General features: G+C 31.7%; 1 protein-coding gene and 1 long non-coding RNA gene across 2 annotated transcripts in view; both read right to left on the reverse strand.

Moving 5' to 3' along the window:
• The window catches only part of LOC128179519 (uncharacterized), a 271,672-nt gene that overhangs the window by 45,128 nt on the left and 202,003 nt on the right, over positions 1-24,541 (reverse strand). The window lies entirely within an intron of this gene.
• LOC128179531 (uncharacterized) lies at positions 4,908-10,820 on the reverse strand. Its single transcript, XR_008243093.1, has 3 exons — positions 10,714-10,820; positions 8,034-9,119; positions 4,908-6,795 (listed from the first exon to the last, which is right to left on the reverse strand). It is a non-coding gene; the product is annotated as an uncharacterized LOC128179531 (long non-coding RNA).

Here is a 24,541-nt window from a genome sequence, read left to right on the forward strand (position 1 = left end):
ATAAATATTATAGAAAGCGGTAATTGTCGTTGTGGATCACCCGAAGATGCTTACCATTTTTTCTTCAAATGCAAAATTATACAATCGCTAGAAATAATTTTTTTCTTAATCTGCTACAACTTGATCATTTTCATATAATTAATACTCATCTTTTATTATGGGGCGATGAGTCATTATCCATTAATATTAACAAGCAGTTATTCTCATTATTTCATTTGTACATCAACGAAACTGGTAGATTTGTTTAATATAGTTTATGTGCATGTTTCTTATTTTCGTATATATCACTTATTTTCATTTATAGTAATAACAATTCTATATCATGCAATAACAGTTGTAAGTTTTGTATAATTTTTCTATTTAATGGTAAAGACCTAGTAAATTGTCAGAACTTGTGTCCAAACCATTTGTATATGTATCTTATATATATGTATACAATAACATATGTTCAAAACAAAACAAGTTAAATTGATTATGACCTAAACACTACTGTTATCATTGACAAGTAAAACAATTTAATTAGTCGTTAGATGGACGTTGTGTTTATACGATTGAAATCTTATAAATTTTGCGATAACATATAAACAATATCCAGTTGATATCAACGTGTTTTTTTCATATAAGCGTGTAATCTGAAGCTATCTGGTATTCATACGCTCTGTGTAGACCGGTTAAAGAGCCTTAGAATGTAGACAACAATAAATGTAGAAAGACGCTGACATTGTGCTATAAAAAGTCTCTACAAAATAACTAGATCAAGCCCGGCCAGCAAAAAGATAAATTTAAAAAAAAATGAATATAAATCTACGATTTTGATAAAAAAAAATTCCCATCCGCTCGTTAAAATGACTTTTATTATTGTCGCAAATCAAGACTAAAATTTTGCTGTTCTTGTAGTGAAAAAATGTAGATTTTAACGTTTACGTTGATGAAATTAAGTTTTAGCGTTCAATTTTAAACGATGGCAATTTAATAAAATAAAAGGAGGTGGATATTTTTTATTCATTCAATAAATTAATGATTTGGTTTCTGATATAGCCCATTGTTTTTAATTAAAAAGATATCGTTTTCAAAGTAAGTAATTTCCTGCATACATATTCACAAAGAAAAGCAGATCAAAATTGGTAAATTAAAACACTTGACTGGTAAGCATATTCTATGTTGATCAAATGAATTTCACAAGTTTTCCTTTGTGTGTAAATTGTTGAACTTCGTATGCATATCACCTTGATTGGTTTTTTCCATACTTTAGTTTAAACAATATTTATTTAGATATTAACAGCATACATATTATAATAACAGTACATAGGAGATTGAGAAACACGCCAAAAGTCTTATGTTAATCTCGCTCTCATAATACTTTGACCTGATTCCAAAAATAATGTACTTTGCAAAAATGAATTTCAAAAAGTGCGTATCTTTCGAAGCACCATTTCACTTTTTTGAATTATAAAGATCAGTTGGAATTTTTCCTCCATGAAGTACTGTACCAAGAAATGTACAGAGATTCCGAAGTAAATGCGCTAAAGGTGGGAAAGAGTATATTTGATATGAACATGAACGTGTTCGGCAATGCATGTGTCTTTAACTAATTAACAATTTTTAATTGTCAATGAGTCCATGACTACCGTAAAGTAAATTGAGACATGCCATCGGATAAAAAGAAGAATTTGATAGCTTTACTTACATGTTATTTAATCAATATATTCAAAAATATAATTTTAGTTAATTTGAAAACAACTTTTCCTCACGACACGTTATATTCTTGGTTGTCATTCATAAATAAAACATTTACGGACATTAAGGGACATTTTCTTTGATTTGCAATATGTAAGGTTTGGTTTTTGGGGGTTTTGTTTTGTTTTTGTTGTTTCTTTTTTGTTTTTTGTTTTTGGTAGTGTCTTAATTATTTCAAATTATTTTAATCTTATAAGAAATTAAGTAATAAATTGAATGAATAATGTTTAGACTACTAGCACTTCAATGAAAAGTAGTTTTAATTTATGCAAAATCGAATCACAAGCATGTGTTGATTCTTTCTTTTTTTTTTTTTAATAAATTAGAAAATAGATATACCTAAATACATCTTGATGATAAGTGATACGCCAAGGTCCCGTTCATTCTCGGTGCTGTACACTACAGCTTTCAGAGGTGCGATGAAGGGGGAGGGGGTTGATCAGATGAGGTCCCACCCCTGAAGCACTCAGCTGTCCGTCGTTTGTCTGTATAGCATCACAATGAATGTTCAAATAGTTTTAGTGTTGCTCTTTCCATTGCTCTTCTCGCTTCTCCCACTTGTATGCCATTTCCGCCTCTCTGCCCAGAATTTTCACTGACTTGCCGTCCCTAAGTGCCGGTTACTCCGACAATCGCAAGGTCTTTCATATGGATTGTCCTACGCCGTCTATAGACTTTACCAACCTCACAAAGTTTTGTGCACAGGAGTAACAAACCTAATAAGTAATATTATCAGTTCATACAAAAATTAGATCGAGTTGTCTTTCATTGTGTTGACAATGGAACAGCTTTTGAAATATTGTTTTTCTTAAGTGATCGAAATTATGAGAGTTCTGATAATAACAAAATAAAGACAGTTACAGAGCTGGTAGTGTATCAGAGAGATTGCGCATTCAAGAGATTTGAATTAAATATTTTGGGGTTTTTTCTTCTCAGTTCGATCTTCATTTGCACATTGACATTTACTCTACAGTTGTTCATTTAGTATGGCTGAACAAAATTTATTTCATTTTGTACTAGAGATCGAACCAATGCTCATTTAGATACATTATTGTTGCATAATATTAATAGCATTTATAGATCTAATGAATTTGAATGTTTTATATTATAATTTAACAAGTATCTTAAAAACTTAGTTGATACCTGTAACCTAATCTTTTAATATGGACTAATCTAATAGTGCAAGGTGTGGTGAGAGAGAGAGAGAGAGAGAGAGAGAGAGAGAGAGAGAGAGAGAGAGTCGTTCTGTTTAATCAATAGGTACCTTCTTAAAATTTTGCGAGACACATTCATTTCAGTAGATTATACTATTTTTTTTTTCATTTAAATGAAAAATACACATATCCTTTTGATAAACATAATAATTGAAAAAATTGTTCAGGTCTCTATATTGGCCATTGTATGCATTCATCTGTAACTTAACCACGTGATAAATAAAACTAATAGTTATAATCTTGATGTATGATATGACTATTGAGCAGAAGGTAACAACCGTTATTGTTTTCAGGTTGTCTCCCTTCAAATGCTCCAGTCACCAAAGTATACTATCTACTACTATATGTAACCCCCCTCTATAGGTAATCTGTCCATAGAAATACATGTATCAGCAAATCTTTGAATGCATTCATTTAATTTCTCCAACCATCGGTAGTATAATGTAGACCTTTTCACTCTTGGTAAAAAATTTTTAATTCTCTTTTGAAAATCAACGAATTGACCTTCATCACTTGCATATCCTCTCTTTGAAAGATGAATTTCTTTGTTAAAAACAAATTGGTATTGCAAATAAGATACCAGTATATGTATATGTACTCTATAAACTGAATTGTTCCAATGTCAAAGCAACCGAACACAATTAGTGTTGTCTCCCTTTATATGTAACAATCTGTAACGTGTGTACTCTATACACTGAATTATTCCAATGTTATCTCCAAAGCAATTAGTTACTATTTTCGGGTTGTCTCCCTTTATATGTAACAATCTGTGTTCCGTTAACAACGTATCATACTATCTCCTATTTATACGATTTCCACCGACTAGAAATCTGACTATAGTCTGTCCCGAGTTTTTTTTCCCGCACATTTCCCTAAATAAATCGATATTTATGAAAACACCAGGGTTAAAACTACATTTTTTCACTAGAAGAGAAAAATCCCAAGACATCTGCCATAAAACTGTTTCACAAAGTCAAACGTATTAACTATACGATACAAAAATAAAACCTTACGGGGAATTAACATTGGAGAAAATGGCTGCCACTTCGGCCGGGGCCAGTTATTATTTAGATATGTTCGTGGCTTTACGTGTTGTTACGTTGATGACGTATATTTCCGTCGCGCACGTTGCCGTTGTAACGCTTACTTTCGGAATATCTCTGTAATAGCCGTAATTTTTAACGCATCCGTACCGAGGATAACTCATACGATATTGTCTGCTCTTTCGTCTTTTACAATTCACACTAACTTAAGGAAGACCAGATGCCTAAAACCAAAGGTGCAAAGGCTGTAAAGTCCATGGAGGTATAATTGCTTATGAATTTTATATCGTTGATTATACAAATACAGCACAAGTTTGCAATGACTTCATTGTTTCCATAGGCTAGAGCCCGACTTTTATAATAAACTCTAAATTTTTTTTATACTTTAAGCCTGGCAAGAATTATACTATTTATATTATATAAATGTATCTTATATATGTATCTCTAAACTTACCTTTTGAATGCATCTTTGACACTAAAATTCCTTACATCCCAATAAACACAATGTAATCAAAGCAGACGAAATTGTCTGGAAGATAATTCACAAAACATCATATATTATCACTACTTTCTGAATCACATGTGCAATAACATCACAGATTTAATTCCACCTCAAAAGGGCACAGTTTTCTATATGTTGTCTGCTTAAACTGATGTGATGTCACAAGAAATGGCCGTGACCTTTTCAACTATAAATAAACGGGTGCCATATCATATTAGACCCAGGTTAATTGTATCCGCATACATGCACAGAATACAGTGAAGTCACGAATTGCAAATTTTATATATAGCTGGTAATATCATGAGCCATTCACAACTTGCAATAATTCATACTCTATTCACATATAATAAAAAGATGTCTGTACTTTTGGGGTTTTTTTTTTTTATTTTTTTTTTTTGGGGGGGGGGTACTGAATGGACAAAGTATATTTATTTAACATGTACTTAGATGTTTGATAATAAACAATATGAGCTATTCACAACTTAATAATTTATTAAACAATAAGATTTTAAATGTATGTAAAGTTGTGAATGGACAAAATTAATATTTGTTTTGATGTCTGATGATAAAACAATATGAGCTATTCACAACTCCACTTGATTACAAACATATTTTTTCATCAATGTAAAGTTGTGAATGGACAAACACTCCTATATGTTGTTTACCTCTGTATTTAATATTAATAGAATGTAAATTCAAAAGGCTCAATTGCATTAATGGTCACCTGAAGAATGAAATGACAATTCAATAATTTGTCATATATAGGATCTCTCATAATTTGCAATGGTATATGATTATATCCAAAGAGTTGTGTTTTCTATCCCCTCGCCTTACAACGAGTTGGAGAAAAATCATATACCATCACAAATCATATGACAGATTCTTTTTATCATGTTTTAACACATCTTTTGTTAAACCCTAATATTTTCTGTTAACATTTTCATTGTGAGCCGCACAACACATTTATTATAAGACGCAAATTTATGCATGAAAAAAAAATCATTGTTGAATAATAAACAAGCAAATCATTTTCTAACATATTTGTATCAATTTATGAAAAAATGAAACAACATTAATTGCGCCACATCCATAACTCTACACTCTTCAAATAAATGTTTTTGTAAAAATTTTATTCTATGTCAATCATCCGCCTGAAGCTACGTAATGTTTATTTATGACGTCACATGGTGTAAGAACACACAGTGGAATAAAAAAAAAAATACATGAGTGATATCCACCGTATATTGAGCTAAACATGTGATAACTATAAATATATCATATACACTTAAGTAAAATGAAAAAGATAGTCCTAAAAAATGAAATACCTTAAGGGCTTAGATGATAGATTTGTTCATGCCTGACTGTATTATGATCACCCTATATTATCAAAAGAATGATTCCTCAATATTATTATTACTTATAGTTACATATATTTTGATTTTCAGCAATTGTATGATTAATTATTAAAATAACCATTGATGAAATGCATATGGAATAAGCCCTACATTTACAGTGACCTTAAAATATTGATTTTAAATTAGATTTTTGTATTGATTGACATTCATTTATTCCATAAGTCAACGGAATTTTCAGTTTAATGAGTTATACTTGATCAGATGTACTTGTCTTGCAAATGTTTCAGCTATATATGAGATTAAACAGTTGCATAAAATTAATAACAAATGTCTTCTCCAGGTTGTAGACCTTTTAACAAAGATTTATAAACAGTTCTCCATAGAAAGTCAGGAGGGAAGGGTAAAATACCTGCAAAATCCTCTCAAGAGATTATCAGTTGCTACAGGTAACAATGATTTTGTTTCGAATAGACAAATTTATTTTTGTAATAAAAATATCTAACATTAAAGTAAAGTACTTATAATTTTGCAAATTATTTTGCATCTATATAGATCAACTGTATATTGGTACACGGTACTAATAAATATATATCTACCATGATTACTGAAATCTATTTTTACATATTTAGGAATATCTGAGAAAACATTGAAGAGGAAAGTGGACCCTGATCCAGTTGAAATGGTGGTGGAAGACATGCAAGTTCTAGCTCCAAAGAAGAAACGTGGTCCCAGTAGAAAGCTTGATGACTTCGATGAAGACTTGAAGAAGAGGACCATTCATGATATGCAGTTGCAGGACCAGTACGTTTCCCTTCGTCGACTGTCAGATGTTCTAGTAGAAAGGGGAGTCAGGATCACTAAGACACCACTGGGGAGACTCGTGAAGGATCTTGGGTTCAAGTAAGCACTTTGCTATCATGCAAAGATGAAGATTCACATGCTCTCTGTAAAACAAAAGATTTAATTACATTAGTGATAAAAGAAGCAGATTTGCAAGTGACTCAAGTGATCTAAAACATAACATCGGGCTGTTGAAGCTTAGCAAAATTTACATGTACACTTGCAAATATTTATCTTGAACTTTATAAAGAGCAAAATGTTCTTCTTTGTCATGACATCATGTCAAGAAGGTATGTTATAATATATAATATGGATAAATTTCCAGGATAACAAGAGGCCCATGGGCCACATCACTCACCTGAGCAGCAATAACCATGATAATACATGTATCAGCTTTATGGAGTCATAATACAAAATATCTGGACAATATATTATAATACATGTAGATCCTGTTTAAATAAAAATCCATTTTCCCATTAGATATTTTTATGTTTATAATTAATTCCCTATTCTAACAGGATGATGATTTGATAGTCATATCACATGTTGAGGATCAGAGTTCTCAACAAGATCCTTGACAATTGTTAATACATGGGATATAAACCTACATCAAACTCTGCACCCCTTGTGAGGCCAAAGAATTGTTCACAACCTTGAACCTACACTACCTGAAGATGCTTCTAACTAAGTTTCAGCTTTCCTGGCTGATTAGTTTCTGAGAAGAAGATTTTTAAATATTTACTCTATATATTCCTATGCAAAAATTCGACCCCCAATTGTGGCCCCACCCTACCCATTGGGGTCATGATTTTCACAATTTTGAATCTATATTACCCTGAGAATGCTTTCACATAAGTTTCAGCTTTCCTTGCCAAATGGTTCTTGAGAAGAAGATTTTTGAAAATTTCTCAAAATTTTCCAATAATTCCCAATTATCTCCCTTTGAAAAGGGGCGTGGTCCTTAATTTTCTCAACTTTGAATCCTCATTGCCTATGGGTGCTTTGTGCCAAGTTTGGTTGAAATTGTCCCAGTGGTTCTGAAGAAGACGTTGAAGTTGAAATTGTGAAAAGTTTACAGATGGACAGACTGACAGACAGAGGGAGGACAGACAAAATGTGATCAGAAAAGCTCACTTGAGCTTTCAGCTCAGGTGAGCTAATTAAAAGCTAGTAAAATTAGAAATTACATGTACAACCAAATTTCTTTTAGATGTATGGTAAAATATGGAATGCACCTATAGTATTAAAATTGTCTGTTTTTATCTTCAGATTCTACAAAGCAGGTTCCAACCAACGTTACATCGGGGAGAGGAATGACATAGTAAGTATGCGACATACTTACCTGAGGTCCATTAGGAAGTTTAGAGAGGAGGGTCGTCCTATTGTGTATTTGGATGAGACTTGGTTGAACACCAATCATGTAGCGAGGGGTGATTGGGTGGACTGTCCAAGGACATCTACCTCTGCCTTTGAGTCACATCGTGGAGGTCATGGGCGTTTTGGTCCCATCTGGGAAAGGTTCTCGTCTGATAATTGTGGATGCAGGTTCTTCGGCTGTGGGCATGATCCCGGGATCTGCTCTCATTTTCGAGTCGAAAACAGGCAACCAGGATTATCACGATGAGATAAACTCGGAAAACTTCACGAAGTGGTTCACTGAGCAGTTGCTCCCTAACCTACCAGCCAATTCAGTCATCGTGATGGATAATGCTTCCTATCACAGTCATCTGGATCCTGAGTCTAGGTGTCCAACTTCCTCGGCACCGAAGGCTGAGATCCAGTCTTGGCTTGATAGAAAGGGTATCCATTACAATCCGCGAATGATCAAGGCTGAATTGGTCACATTAGTGAAGCAGCATAAGCCTCGCCCTATCATTGTGAGCTTAATCCTATTGAGTTGGTCTGGGCTGAATTAAAAAGTTTCGTCGCCAGGAGCAATGCCACATTTAAGAAAGAGAAAGTGAAGGAACTCTTTATTCAGGCTAGATCAACTTATGGGGTTGAGAAGTGGCGTAAGGTGGAGAGTCACGTGATAAGAGAGGTCGAAGAAAAACTGTGGAAACTCGACGGAGTCCAGGATGAGGAGGTTGCTCCTGTAGTCATAGACTTGACGGACTCGGATGACAGTGACAGTGACATGGACACAGATTCTGGTGATGACAAAATGACTCTGACTCTGACGAATCCATGGGCTTCGTTGAGGAGTCTGACGATGAAGTCATTTGTTGCATATGTGGTGATTACAATACTCCTGGAAAGTCTCGAAAGATAGTTTGGGTTGAGTGTGAAGTGTGTAAGAGGTGGAGTCACCGCGTATGTACCAAGCCCTCTCTAAAGTCAGGTAAGTGTGTCCAATGTTGGAACGCTTTGTATGGATTGAACACCGTTCCTTCATGAGCCTCCCCATGGTGCCTGGAGAACTGTTTCCCTTTAAAGGTAAAAGAAAGAAAACTAATCACTGATTTTCACATAAGTTTCATATATAAAAATGTTTTTTTAAAATGATATTCTACACTATACATGTAGTCCGATTTGTGGAAATTTGTGGAAAAAACACCTCTGAAATTGTCTTAAAGTATAATTTAGGTAATGTATCATATCTTTTGTCATTTTAACAACAACAACACATCCTTTGAAATATTTAAAATGTTTTGTCAAGTTAAATTAATCCATATAGGAATCCATAAATTCCACAAAGTATTGACCTGAATACAGCGTACTCCAGTTATATTGAAATCGCTTATTTTGAAATTCTGCTTATTTTGAAATAGAAATAAATCCCCAGTTTTTGCCTCTCATTTTCTTTGCATTGATTTAACGGATATACTGAAATCGGCTATTTTGAAACATCGCTCATATTGAAGCCACTGATCGGTCCCCATAGGTGATAATTAGTTGTTTTTATAACGGTTATGTTGAAGTACTCCCTGGCGGCTGTCATCACGGTTGGTGACAGTAATTATGCCAGATTGATATACAAAGGTGTGAATTGATAAGTTCTCATCATGTGTTTTTATACTTCTTTTAAAAAGTAAAGTTTATTCACGGTTGACTTTTTTGTTTTTATGCATACGGATATATTGAGGCTAGAGGTAATATGGAAACTCCACGGAAAAGAAAAAACCTTATCTTCGGACACTAAATACGAACTAGTTATGGCTATTGATAAAAGGACAAAGCCTGAATACGAAATTGCTAAGGATTTTGAGATTATCGCGAGTACACTTACGATGATATACAAGCAGTGTACAGCAGTATTTGAAGCATTTGAGTCTGGTGATTTTTCTCTAAAACGTAAAACAATGCGATCAGAGATTATGATGAGGTTTAAGATAGTAACAAAATGAAACTTACAAAACTTAGGGATATAATTTTAATCAAACTTTCAAGGACTAATATCCATGTAATCTGATCACTGTAAGAGATAAATGATGACCAAATAATTTGTTCGGGTTTGGTTATCTATGCTTACATCCAAATTGAGCTTTCAAATAATGGCGGCTTCACGTCAGTCAATTTCGCTTACATTGAAATACGGATATATTGAAATAATTTGCATGGTCCCCTGAATTTCAATACATCCGGAGTAGGCTGTATATGTATATTTCATTAACAGTTGGTAAGTTTGGTATCAGTGATTAGTTTCATTTCTGAATACACGGGACTGCTACATATAACTTAGCATCTTTAATAGTTTTATGAAGGTCAATATCAATATCCAGTTTCTGAAGATGAAGAGGATGAGATAAACTCATGGGATTTTAAAAGAAATTAAGTTTATATCAATTAATCTGATTACAAAAATAACATTTCTTTGAGTTCTTAAATATATTTTACCGATTTCCCTTTAAGTGATTTATACCTTGATTTATCAATTTAGAATATTTTGATGATTTTCAACGGTGGGACATGCCAGTCTCTAACTGTGAAATCATCTTAATCTTTTTCATTCATTTCAATGATTGTATTATACATAAAGATGGTAAGTTATAAAAAGCAGTCCAATTACTGAACTAGTATACCTGACTTTTGATGAGTGGTGAAACTTTTACTATTCTTCTGCTGCATATTATGAATGGCTTCGCCAGCAGGCCTTTATCTATAGTATCAATCTTTCAACTGTGATCAAGTATTAATAGCTTCCACCCCACTTCTTTGATTAATTATGTTGTTTAATATGAATTAAATTTATGAAATTTTAATTTATGGATTGTAAATTTCAATTTGATTGGTTGCTTACTTTGCTATTACAAGTGGCATCTTTGTTGTTTAATTTGAAATTATAAATTTCAATTTGATTACATGTAATAACTGTGATACAGCACATCTGTGATTGGTTGCTTACTTTACTATTACAAGTGGCATCTTTGTTGTTTACTTTGAAATTATAAATTTCAATTTGATTACATGTAATAACTGTGATACAGCACATCTGTGATTGGTTGCTTACTTTACTATTACAAGTGGCATCTTTGTTGTTTAATTTGAAATTATAAATTTCAATTTGATTACATGTAATAACTGTGATACAGCACATCTGTGATTGGTTGCTTACTTTACTATTACAAGTGGCATCTTTGTTGTTTGATTTGAAATTATGAATTTCAATTTGATTACATGTAATAACTGTGATACAGGACATCTGTGATTGGTTGCTTACTTTACTATTACAAGTGGCATCTTTGTTGTTTAATTTGAAATTATGAATTTCAATTTGATTACATGTAAAAACTGTGATACAGCACAGCTGTGATTGGTTGCTTACTTTACCATTACAAGTGGCATCTTTGTTGTTTAATTTGAAACTATAAATTTCAATTGTATTACATGAAATAACTGTGATACAGCACATCTGTGATTGGTTGCTTACTTTACTATTACAAGTGGCATCTTTGTTGTTTAATTTGAAATTATAAATTTCAATTTGATTACATGTAATAACTGTGATACAGCACATCTGTGATTGGTTGCTTACTTTACTATTACAAGTGGCATCTTTGTTGTTTAATTTAAATTATAAATTTCAATTTGATATCATGTAATGACTGTGATACAGCACATCTGTGATTGGTTGCTAACTTTTCAAACACAAGTGACATCTTTGTTGTTTATTTTGAAAATTATAAATTTCAATTTTATTTCATGTTATAACTGTGATACAGCACATCTGTGATTGGTTGCTTACTTTACCATTACAAGTGGCATCTTTGTTGTTTAATTTGAAATTATAAATTTCAACTTGATTACATGTTATAACTGTGATACAGCACATCTGTGATTGGTTGCTTACTTTACCATTACAAGTGGCATCTTTGTTGTTTAATTTGAAATTATAAATTTCAACTTGATTACATGTTATAATTGTGATACAGCACTTCTGTGATTGGTTGCTTACTTTACTATTACAAGTGGCATCTTTGTTGTTTAATTTGAAATTATGAATTTCAATTTTATTAAATGTTATAACTGTGATACAGCACATCTGTGATTGGTTGCTTACTTTACTATTACAAGTGGCATCTTTGTTGTTTAATTTGAAATTATAAATTTCAATTTGACTTCATGTAATAACTGTGATACAGCACATCTGTGATTGGTTGCTTACTTTACTATTACAAGTGGCATCTTTGTTGTTTAATTTGAAATTATAAATTTCAATTTGATATCATGTAATGACTGTGATACAGCACATATGTGATTGGTTGCTTACTTTACTATTACAAGTGGCATCTTGTCAAATTGTAGTTATATCTACTTTACTGTGTGAACATGACTTAATGAGTGTATATTTAATTAATATTATCAATTTCTGTAATACATAATTACTCAAAGGGTCCAGCTTTTCATGCCTAAAATACAATTTGTATGAACTTTATTTGAAAAATCAGACATCAATAAATGTTGACAACATAATGATGATGTTGATTGTTAAACCTTTACATGTATAATAATTATGTAATTCCTGAAATCTAAAACATATGAATATTTTCATTGTTTTCATGCTGACAAATTGTGGACAGGTGTAATTATTCAAAATCATGATACTGTGATTACATTTGTGTTAAATCAAACAACTCATCATAACCATAAAAATATATAAATGCTATAATGATAACAATAAATTTGATCATTAATTTTGGGGTAAAATAAACATTTCAAAAGTATAATATTATTTCTCTGTTATTTGTTTTAACACTGTTAAGGCCAACATTAATAATTAAAATTATTGGAATATTAAAAGACAGCTATATCATTATTAGAATGTCATCTGATTTCAAGCCCCAAATGGAACAGGAAACAAAATACTGCATGAATTATGTAATTGATACGTTCATACTTGGTTATTTACATAAAATGAATTCATATCATATATCAAAATAAACTATAACTGGCTTGGTTCACCAGTTCTATAAATAAAAAATAATTCAAATTTATATCAAATTTCCAATGTAAAAATACCTGTTTAGAAATTTTACCGATTTAATGACGAACAAATAAAATTTTAAGCTGTGGATTAGAAAATCTCAAAATTAAAAAAATTATACATGTCAGTGGAATGCCCTTAAACAATCCTGCCATTCCTGGTAAAGAAATGAATGTTGCCCCCACCCCACCCCCAACTCTACTTTCATTCACATAAAACAATAACACTGGTCCATAAATTTTCATTCTCAAATGTGTCAGTGTCGCATGGCAATAAAGCTATTATCAAGTTTATTAGGCTATAGAATCGATTTCTTTTTTACTTAGTCAAATAAAAAACCAAAACAAAAAAACAAAAAACCACAGGGTTACCTACTTTCGCTTTTGCATAACAGATTCATTTTTAAAACGATCTGAAGTATTACGATTTATATCGTTAAATAAATCATTGTCTGGTATAAAACAAAACATAAACGTACCTTTATAACACCGTTCCAGTTGCGCTCTCAATGCAGCACTCATGGTAAGGTTTCCATCAAAGACAGTTCATGAAGTAACGCCATGGCATGTGCATTATTATCACACTCTGGTTTTCACCGTCGTGACTAATTGTTTGGGGAAATTAGCTCAAGGATCAACCTGTGTCTAGTTGCAAGAAACTTGCTTCCACAGCACCTGAATGAATCAAAATAAAATCCGTAAATTTAAGTAAAACTGTCTTTATTGAATTGCCGCAAGATAGAAAGTGAGTTATAAAGAAAATGAATGAAATACACAAATTATAAAAGCATGTTATAAAATCAAAGAGATAACAAAAGTTCCGAAACACAATTAAAACAGATTAACAATAGACATAAACAGAAATCAAAACAATATCGTGCATAGCGCTTACCTAAAACATGATTCCAAAGTGTGAACATAGTTGATAAGTAATTAAATATCGAAAAATATGATAAAATAATGACTTCAACTTGTTTTGTAAATTTAGCGGAAAAAGTTTTTATTTTCGTTTTTGTTTACGATAACTTATTTATCTCCTCGCGCAGAAGAGTTCTATCTAGCAAGGCGCGGTAAAGTTTAAATGGCCGAAAAGTTAAATCTTTAAGAGAATAAATTATAAAGTAGAAATTAATACGCAATAAGCATAATTTAAAGTGTAGATTAAAAAGATTACAAAGTTATTCAATTAAGGCAGGCAATTTTTAGCGAATAACAATTTAACATTGAAGTCATGAAAGAAATTTAAAAACTATCTAATTAATTGGATTAAGGTATTAAAAACTATTTCAAAAATATCCTTAATTTAAAAATAAGTAATAAAAACCTTTAATGAAATTCAGCTTAAGTAATAAAAAGAATAAAACAGTAATTTCAAGCTTACCTGAATGAATCAAAATAAAATCCGTAAATTTAAGTAAAACTGTCTTTATTGAATTGCCGCAAGATGGAAAGTGACTTTGTAAAAGTCACTTACCATTGCGGTCAATCCACGGACTTTAGTTTTGACCAATCAGGTAACTTGTTTAAAAAAAGTTTACGCCCAATTTTGGCAAAATTTCTTTGATGCTTGACACTATTAGCTGAGCCAAAGAAGGTGTTATAACAATTACTCGTATTTCCGCGGAGAAGGCCTGTAACAAAGACAGGATTAACTCGAAGCCGAAACAAAGTAAATAAGTTTTTATGTGAGGCCGAAATGAAATAAATAAGTTTATCTATATGGAATTCCGAAGTGTCAAGCCAAAAGCGCAAAGGAATTTACCTCCAAAGAAACCGAAATAAGAATGTTTTTCTTAGTATCTAACAGCTGGGAATGTCATCCTAAGTTTACAAAAGATGTGCGAATGAATTAGCTAACAAAGAGAATTTCCGAAAAATACTTAAAGGAAATTGTGCGAAATAGTAGATATTATTAAACTAAAATAAAATAAAATTTACTCATACCTGAGGAAAATCCTAATTGAATATTAGAATTAATCCAAAATATAAAATCAAAAATATCATGAATTATAAATTCATGTTAATCATAACAAAACTGTTATAGTTAAGTTTAAATTGATAAATTTTAAACTTTTAATGTAACATTATCATACAACGTAAGTAGGTCATCGTTTTAGAGTGTAGTTGTACTGCATAACAGTCGGATTTATATTTTCCTGACATCTAATTGACATGAGAGTAATTTACAACCAGACTAAATGGCTCAATTATCATTTATATTCGCAATGATCAGAAAGTCTTTTTTATTTTATTTTTTGTTCGATTTATTTTGATGCGCATTAAAAAATAATAACTACTCCCTCGTACGCTTGGCAGCAATGGCCGAAATTAACATTTGAAAGTCCCGTAGACTTTCGAAATCGGCTCGTACATGACAATTAGGTAAATTGTGCGACAAAATTACTGTTATTTTGCTTGGGAATTTTTGATAACTTAAAAATCTATTCAATTTACTAAAAAATTCTATAATATAAATTGACAATTGTCAATTTATCTCGGAATAAAAAACCCGTGCCTCAACGATGTAAGAGTTTCAGCATTTAGGTCACTTCTGTTCAAATTTGACGGCCATTTCAATTTTTCTAAAAAGTGATTTTGTCCGGAGAAAATCTTCATAAACATTTAAGACATCGCTTTTCTAAGTTTCTCAGTACCGTCAGTAAAAACGTCAGTGCTTTTCTAAGTTTATCAGTAATGCCAGTACATTGTCAGTAAATGTCTAAGTTTATCAGTAAAACATTGGAATATCAGTACTTTTATGACTTAGTAGTGATGTAATTTGTACTATTAAGATTTATGATAATGTTTTCGAATACGGTATGCATAAAAAAATTGGAACACATAATTATGAAACACCTCCACCCCCATCCTTCACACAAATTTAGAAATACACATTGTTTTAAGTCTTTTGTTTTAATGATTACTTCATGGTTGACCCATCAGACCTCAATGTTAATATGTAAACATGCATGATCTTATAACATGTATATTTATACATACTACACTTTTTTTGCTTTTGCTTTTGAAGTACATGTCTTTTAAATTTGGAAAGCTTCAGCATTAAAACACCATAGCATGGATTGTTATGCTACTTATTAATGTATGTTGAGCACCATGCAAGTGCAATGTTATAAGCAAAAATCAAAATTCACGTTCACATTGAACTGTTCAATGATAGTTAGGTCAAAGTTGCCGCAGAAATACCTGATGTCATTCCATGTTATTCACACTTAGGTCAGAACCGCACCCAGACGATGGTTTATTAACACTGTTTTATAACTATTTTGAAGTTCAATTGGTTGTATGTCTACTATATGTCTACTTTACTTCTTTGATTATTTTTTCACAAAATTACAATTGCTCTTGAAGATAATAACACCAATTTTAAAATTCGGGTGAATAAAAGTTTGTTTTGCTGCAAATATGGCTTATTTTGATTCCAAAAAATGTTTCAACTTAAATATTGGATGGGGATATAACCATTCTTTTTTGGCAGACAAAATCCTACTTTCAATGCCTTTATTTGAAACCATAAAATGTAAAAACAGAGTACCAATATTTTCATAAAAAGTTAAATTTTCGGTTTATATACCATATCTTCAACGAAAATGATTCTCCAAATTTTACTTGGTCATAACTTATCAAAAAAGTTATTTCGTGGTGTTAGTTTTGTCTAAAAATAAGGTCTGAGATATTTTCAAGTAAACAAAACTGAAAATGTCTGACATCTGATCATAGGGAATTTCTGGCCAAATTGCAATTTCTTTTAGAATTTCTATGCTTCATTTTTGGCCCATGTTTACAGGTTCTCCTAACTGAAACTGACATACACTTTTTCTTGTTTTTAATTCACTCCTAAGGAATTGTACTTTTAAGAAATCAAAAGCATCTAAAAAGTTCAATGTAGGTTTTTATTCGTGAATGAGCATAAAACACCTTTCAGGCTATTTTTAATCAGCTAGAAATAAAAGTTTAATTGACAAGTTCATTACTGATACAAAGATTCATGCACTGTTGGTGATGAGTCTCATCATAGTACATGTGTATATAAGATATATAAGATGTGAAACATGTTCGTTTCTGACTGTTATTTCTATCCCAAGGTTAACGTTAACAAAATACAATGAATATATCATTGTACACATTTTCCAACTGCATGGGGCCTGTTTGTATTATTTCAAGGACATGTTAATGCAAATTAAGAATCGTAACTGAAAAAATCCAACCTAAAGTTTTTTAAATCGACAAAAGGTGTGTTAATGTATAACATGCTGCTACCAATTATCTACAGATAAAACAAAAGGTTTTGTGTTTATCACAAATCTTTTTAAAGGAAACATATTAAATATCTCTGCATTTTTGTCCAGATCCCAAACATGTATGAATAAAAGTTTTTTCCAAGGGGAATTTTGTTGGGAATTCCCACATCAATTATCCAAATTCACATCAATAGATCAACAATATAAATTGTCAAATACATGTCTATACAAAATCAAAACATCCAAGCTTACAAAAAGTTCGTAATTGAACTAATTTTCAAAATATGATCTTTAACCTAAACTATTTACTAGGTGATCATCGATCAGGTAAACGTATCGAGTCTCAACATGAAAATAAGATCAAAATAATGGAGTATTCTGCTTAAACACGCAACTTTTACTGCTATTGTAAAACTTTTGAAATTATTATTATTATTATTTTGAAACTATTGTAAACGTTTGAAATTATTTACCGGGAAACACAAAAAAAGAACATGTCAATACCATGTATATTACTTGCCTATTTGATATATTCGTAGTATTGTGGGGCAATATACAATAACACTTATTCTAGTTAAAACGTCCTGTGTTCAATCTGGTTAAACATGGACTTTAAGACTTGTTGAAAGTCGAATTTTAAAGTTGAAAACATTTCTGGTAAAGGTTCAGAGAACTGTATATAATATAACAAACATGAATCAAATGTAGATATCGTTCTTTAATAACAATTGTATGTAGGATTATTTTGAGACAGACTAATGTATTTAACCATTTGAAATGGGTATCTATTAGTTTTTGGGTTTTTTTTAATGGCGCATGATCATGACGTTTCATTTAAGTCAGGAGTTGTTGTATAATCAATAAATCATGGAGGGTAAGAAGTCAATTGTTACGATTTTCTTATGTTTTCATGTTCGAATCAAAATACATATTTCAACAGTGAGTAGGTGAATAACTAAAGTGTTTACGAATGCCGTTATCAATGTCGTTTTAAGTTCATTAAAAGCATAAGTAACTTCATATTTTTGAAGGTCTTGACTAATATTTTGCATATATCAATTAAATATGAACCAAGCATTCACTAGATTTATTAAAAAACAAATATGTTTTGGGGTGTTGATGTTTAAAAAGGAAATTCACTATAGGAATCTCCTGCAGTCTGAAGTTGATAGCAGTAATGTTACATGTGAACTTGTAACGCATGGGTAGCGATTAGAATGAGTCCTTATAAAATTGTAAATTCAAATAAATTTTTATTCAATTGCAATGCTATGTTTAAAGATGGACATATTGTGGTTATTGAACCGCACTGACTACTTTTTAGCATTTTTACACATTTTGAATACACCAACCGAACGTAGTTTTACTAATGTTATTCAGGAATATATACCAACAAATGTTTATTGTATTAAAAAAGAACACTATGTCTTATTTATACGAGGCAGTATAATAAATATATAAAACCAGAAAAATGTTCATGGTGTGCAATCGTTAATTGATAGATGTAAGTTGATAAAATGTTTTACTTACACACTCGTAATGGAGAAGACAAACAGACAGGAATGTTCCGAGTAAAGCAAGACAGGATCTACTAGAAGTTTCATGTTATTTTCATCACCAAATTAACAGTTCTTTCTCAACACTCTGTAGACACTAAACTGCAGTGAATGTCCTGTACGATATGTGTATCCAAAACGTAAACCAAATCTGGACGATGTCGCAGTTGTTACACCCGGATGGTTTGTGGACGTACAAGTAAAATCTCCTGATTATATAACACAAGGGATTGGTCGCATGGTGTACATTTGTTTGAGAGCAAGATTTGTTTTATTTAAATCTACAAACATGAAAGAGATTATGCTCTTTTCTAAAATATACCGTTCTGCCATCTGAAATTTTAAACTTCATTACCAATATTTGATGTTAAATTATGAAAATAGGTATTAAGAAAGGAATCAAAATGTTTTCTGAAGAAAAAAAATTTGTGAAGGATTTAAAAACATCATTTATTATTGCAGTTACCATAACAGTGCACAATATAGTGTTTACTTTCAAATTAATTGATAGATTTTATAGATTAAATGCTGCTATATCTTATCGTGACTTGATGCGTAAGTTTTGTTCAGAAGACTTTTAAATACCTCGGCTTTGTGTCAACACCAGCAAAGAACGGTAAAAATTAAAGGTCCTTTCAAAGGACATTTTGTTGGGTTTTCCAACACCGATTCTCGGAATTCAAATAAATATAGCTACCTTGAAACTTTAAAGTTTCTGCAGTATTAATGGAACACGTCATTAAAACTTACAAGGCCGGTGTAATGAAGAATAATGACCCCCGTAGAATAATGACCGGGGGTCATTTTTCTACATAGAATAATGACCCCCCTAGCTGAAGAATAATTGGATTTTTCTGAAGAAAAAAGACCCAGGGGTTATTTTTCATGTTAAACATGAAGAAAAATGACCCCCATGAAAAAATGACCCCCCTCCCCCGTAAACATGAATAGAAATTGGTTACCCTGTATCCAAGATATGACTTTGAAATTACTTAATTTTTCACTCTGTGAAACTGATTTTGAAGTTATACATTGTAAACACCGAACTTGTAAATAAATCGCTGTATATAGTTTTTCACATCCGTAGCAAGCACACGCAAAACACTCTGACATTGCCACAAATTGATTGTTAACAGTTACGTTACTTCTCTCGTCGACATACGGCGGGAAATGACGCAAATAAAGAAAAATTCATACATAATGTGATATTGGTTTATATGATATATTATCATATCACATGAAATTGTATTTTATGACATTTTGATATATATTATTGTATCATATGATACAATGTGTATTGTATGATTGTATTATATAATATTATACTTTATCCCATGATATTGTATCATTTAATATGATACAATGTTGTATCAAAATATATTGTATTATATAAAACAATATCATACTATGTATCAAATATGATACAGTATCATACAATACAATATCATACTATAATATTTATATTCACTCTCTTTCCCTCTGTTAAATTGCATTGGTTGATTTGAGTGACATTTACGCACAACACAAAAGACCCAATCGCCAAATATTGTGCGTATGAATACATTTAGTATTCCTTCAGTATATTTCGAAGAACAAGAACTAACTCTTCTCGCAACTTCAAACCGGATAGCGACCTAATATTTTACTTACGCTGATAAATATTTCATTAATGTAAATATATTTTGACAGTTAAATGAATTCAACTGATTAATTTCTTAGTTTACCAAGAGTAAATTCATTAAATTACAGAAAGAAAAATAAAATTGTGTTATTAGAATTTAAAACGCTGTGCACTATTTTTGTCAGCATATTTCGGCTGTTCCAGTAGCCATTTCGTTAATTTCGCATTACTCGTTGAATACGACAGAGCCTTTAAAAAATCATATTTGCGGGAATGAAATACATGTTTAAGCAAGAGGTCCATGAGCCACATTGCTCACCTGAGCAATGATAGACATTATCAAATCAGCTTTAATGGAGTAACATACCAAAAAAAATATGGACAATGTAGTCTAACAGATCATGTATATCAAAAATTCAAAAATTCAAAAATTCATTTTTTTCCAGGATATTCTGTTGATCATTTATCCCTTTTGTCGCAGTATAGCAATTTCACATATTGAGCATTACAGTTCTCAAGAACATCTAAATCAAATGGGATATAAACCTACATCAAACTTGTGTCAGCCAAAGAATTGTCCAGAAGCCAAAGTCTAAACAATTTTAAACAATGAAAAATATGTCAAAATGCTTGCATATAAGTTAAACCATATATTATAACATTTGAATTTTGGTGAATTTAAACTGTTTTCTTTAGTAAAATTGGATCCCCACCCCATGTGGCTCCATTCTACTCCTGAAAAATATGATTTGGCAAATTTGAATCTACACTATCTAAGGTTGCTTTCACTAATGTTGCACCTTTTCTTAGAACATGTTTTTCTTTTTAAGAGAAAGATTTTTCTCAATATATTCCTTTGTAAAGATTTTACCGGTCCCCGTTGTGCCCCTACCCTACCCCCGGGGATCATAATTTGACCAAACTTGAATCTACCCTACCTGATGATACTTCACACAAGTACAGCTTTTCTGGCCAGTCGTGTTCTGAGTAGAAGATTTAGAAATAAAAATTGTTTTTATATTCCCATGTAAAAGATATTTCTAAACATTCATAGTAAGTGCGATGGCCTAGCGCATGCGTACCAATAATAGCATGGATTAATCGGAAAATCTTGGCGAGTACGGTGCCTGTATTAAATTCTATGTAATCGACCGAGACTTGCTGAATGCAACCAAAAAAGGCGAAGGCGAAAGTGCGAAGATGCGAAGGCCAGAGTGCAAAGTTGGAAAGGAGCGATAGTAGTATCGCTCCTTTGCCTTCGCACCTTCGCACTTTAGGCATCACATCTTCGCGCTTCGTCGTCTCATCTTCGCACTTTTGCTCCTTCGCCTTCGCACTATCGCCTTTGCAACTTACGTCGAAATGGCCCTATCGGAACACCATAGATATATGTAAATGTAATTGTTAAGATGACAACCATACCCCGATGCAATACGTCAATATCTTGTTATAACGGAAGGATTTTTATTTTCTAAGATATACCCCTTCTTTCACTTTAAGTTTATTTGAATATGAATTATAATTTCTGTTTCTTTCTGTAAACTGCAGCAGTAAAAATTACAATAGTGTTAAGACTATTTCACAAATAATAAAAAAATATACTGAAAAACTTTAATCTACAAGGGGGTCATTATTCTACAGGGGTCACTTTTCTTCATGTGGAGTGTGCTCATTTTTATGAAAATGACACTTATTCTTCAGACAAAGGGGTCATTTTTCTTCGTAGAATAATGACCGGGGGGTCATTTTTCTGCGTAGAATAATGACCGGGGAGTCATTATTCTACGTAGAAAAATGACCCCCGGTCATTATTCTACGGGGGTCATTATTCTTCATTACACCGGAACCTTTAATGTAATTAGTGTACACTGAGTGCACGAGTATTTAAGAATGAATGAGAAACCTACATCCGGAACCTTTAATGTAACTAGTGTACACTAAGTGCACGAGTATTTAAGAATGAATGAGAAACCTACATCCTGTACCTTTAATGTAATTAGTGTACACTGAGTGCACGAGTATTTAAGAATGAATGAGTAACCTACATCCGGAACCTTTAATGTAATTAGTGTACACTGAGTGCACGAGTATTTAAGAATGAATGAGTAACCTACATCCGGAACCTTTAATGTAATTAGTGTACACTGAGTGCACGAGTATTTAAGAGGGAATGGGACACCTCAACTCCAAGATCAACCCTGTTTATGTGAACAAAAAAATTAATGTATCTTTTCTCTCACACTCTAGATCTTTATAGGGAAATGGTTTGTATTTCAAATATCAGTTTCTTGTCTGCAAGCCATGACTTTAAAGCTCATAGGCTATTAAAATTACTTTTATAAACAATGAATATTTTAGTAAGAAATTGTACTTGGTTATTTTATTTTGAGTTTTATATTATATCACTGCAAAACGGTTATTTAATGTAGAGTTAAATAACTTTATCATCGACGTTTAGTTGAGTGGGATTTGCATTCCTATTTGAACATGCATACAAAATCAATAATTTAATATCTAATCAAGAAAATTGTATGAATATTACATGTAGTTTATTAAAAATGAGTCTTGAAATATCATAAAGTGATCATTACTAATGGTGTCGGAACTTATTGAAATGGAGAATGGGCTAGACTTATAAGAAATATTGACAAGCAAAAACAAAGGCATCTTTATGGTTATGTTTAAATTTGCAAAAAAACCACATGTAGTAGGCTAAGCCCCCCCCCCCCCCCCCCCCGGTTCTGTCGCCCATGATTACGGTCGAGGGGTAATCAAGTCATAAATCAGATTCATCACGCCTCGACCTCAATGTTCAGGTTCAAGTTCTTTATTCCGAAAGACAAATATCTCATAGGTTATACATGTAAACATACATTTCAAATACAATAGGGTAGCAATATACAAAGTGTACATAATCAATTTTGATTATTCACATTAATACATGTAATTCGATGCTTGTTGGCATAATATAAATATTTCCCTAAATTACACAGTCCTTTAGTTTTAGAGGTAGATAATAACTGTATAACTTTATACACACTTGGTTTTTGTAATTTTTAATATACATTTCTGTTAAACTACGAAGTGATGGACAAATAAGTAAAAAGTGAAATTCATCTTCAATATCATTTAAGTTACAAAAGTCACATTTTCGACAATCACGTGTTGAATTATCATACATCCCTGTTTCAATCTTAAAGTCATGTGAAGACAACCGTAATCGTGTAATTAATTTACGATATTGTACATGCACTGATTTCTTTGGATACACTTGCAAACACAAGTATTCAACAACATGTTTATACAATATACATTTTGACGCATTGCTTATATCGTTAACAACTTTTTGTTTAAAGACATCACCCATTCTATCATATACATATCTAAAATATCGGATTCTTTCATAGTATTATGATATAAATTGGTCAAGCCTAAGGTGCACAATTCTTTCATAACATTTGAAATCTATTATTATTCACCATGTCTTTGTAGCATGCTTTAATTTTAAAATACAGTTTTTGCTGTGTCTTAATTTTAACCAGTATTTAAAAAAAATTGTTTCCTGAATATTTCTAGTGGAAATCTACCTAATCATGGTATACTGCGCTGTTGCAAGTATTTTTTCTGACACCCAAAACCCTCTTACAAAAATGTGTATGCACTTTTTCTACATCTTGGCCTTTATGGAATCCCCAAATTTCAGCAGCATAGCTTAGCACACTTTTTACATAGGTATCAAAAACATTTGATTGAGTTTCGACATTGAAATTCAAATCTTTCATTTTACTGGATATGCTGAACATTGCTTCTTTCCCTGTGCTGCACAGTGCTTTTGTGTGGATACCAATTTACCAATGTAATTAAACAACATACCAAGATAGTTAAATTGATTCACTACTTCTATGTATTTGCTTTTGTATTCCCATTTTTCATCATCTTTAACACGTTTTCCGTTTCTAAAAATTACAATTTTGGGGTTTTTGTACATTAA

Source organism: Crassostrea angulata, chromosome 4 (assembly GCF_025612915.1).
Source record: "Crassostrea angulata isolate pt1a10 chromosome 4, ASM2561291v2, whole genome shotgun sequence".
Lineage (NCBI taxonomy): Eukaryota > Metazoa > Mollusca > Bivalvia > Ostreida > Ostreidae > Magallana > Magallana angulata.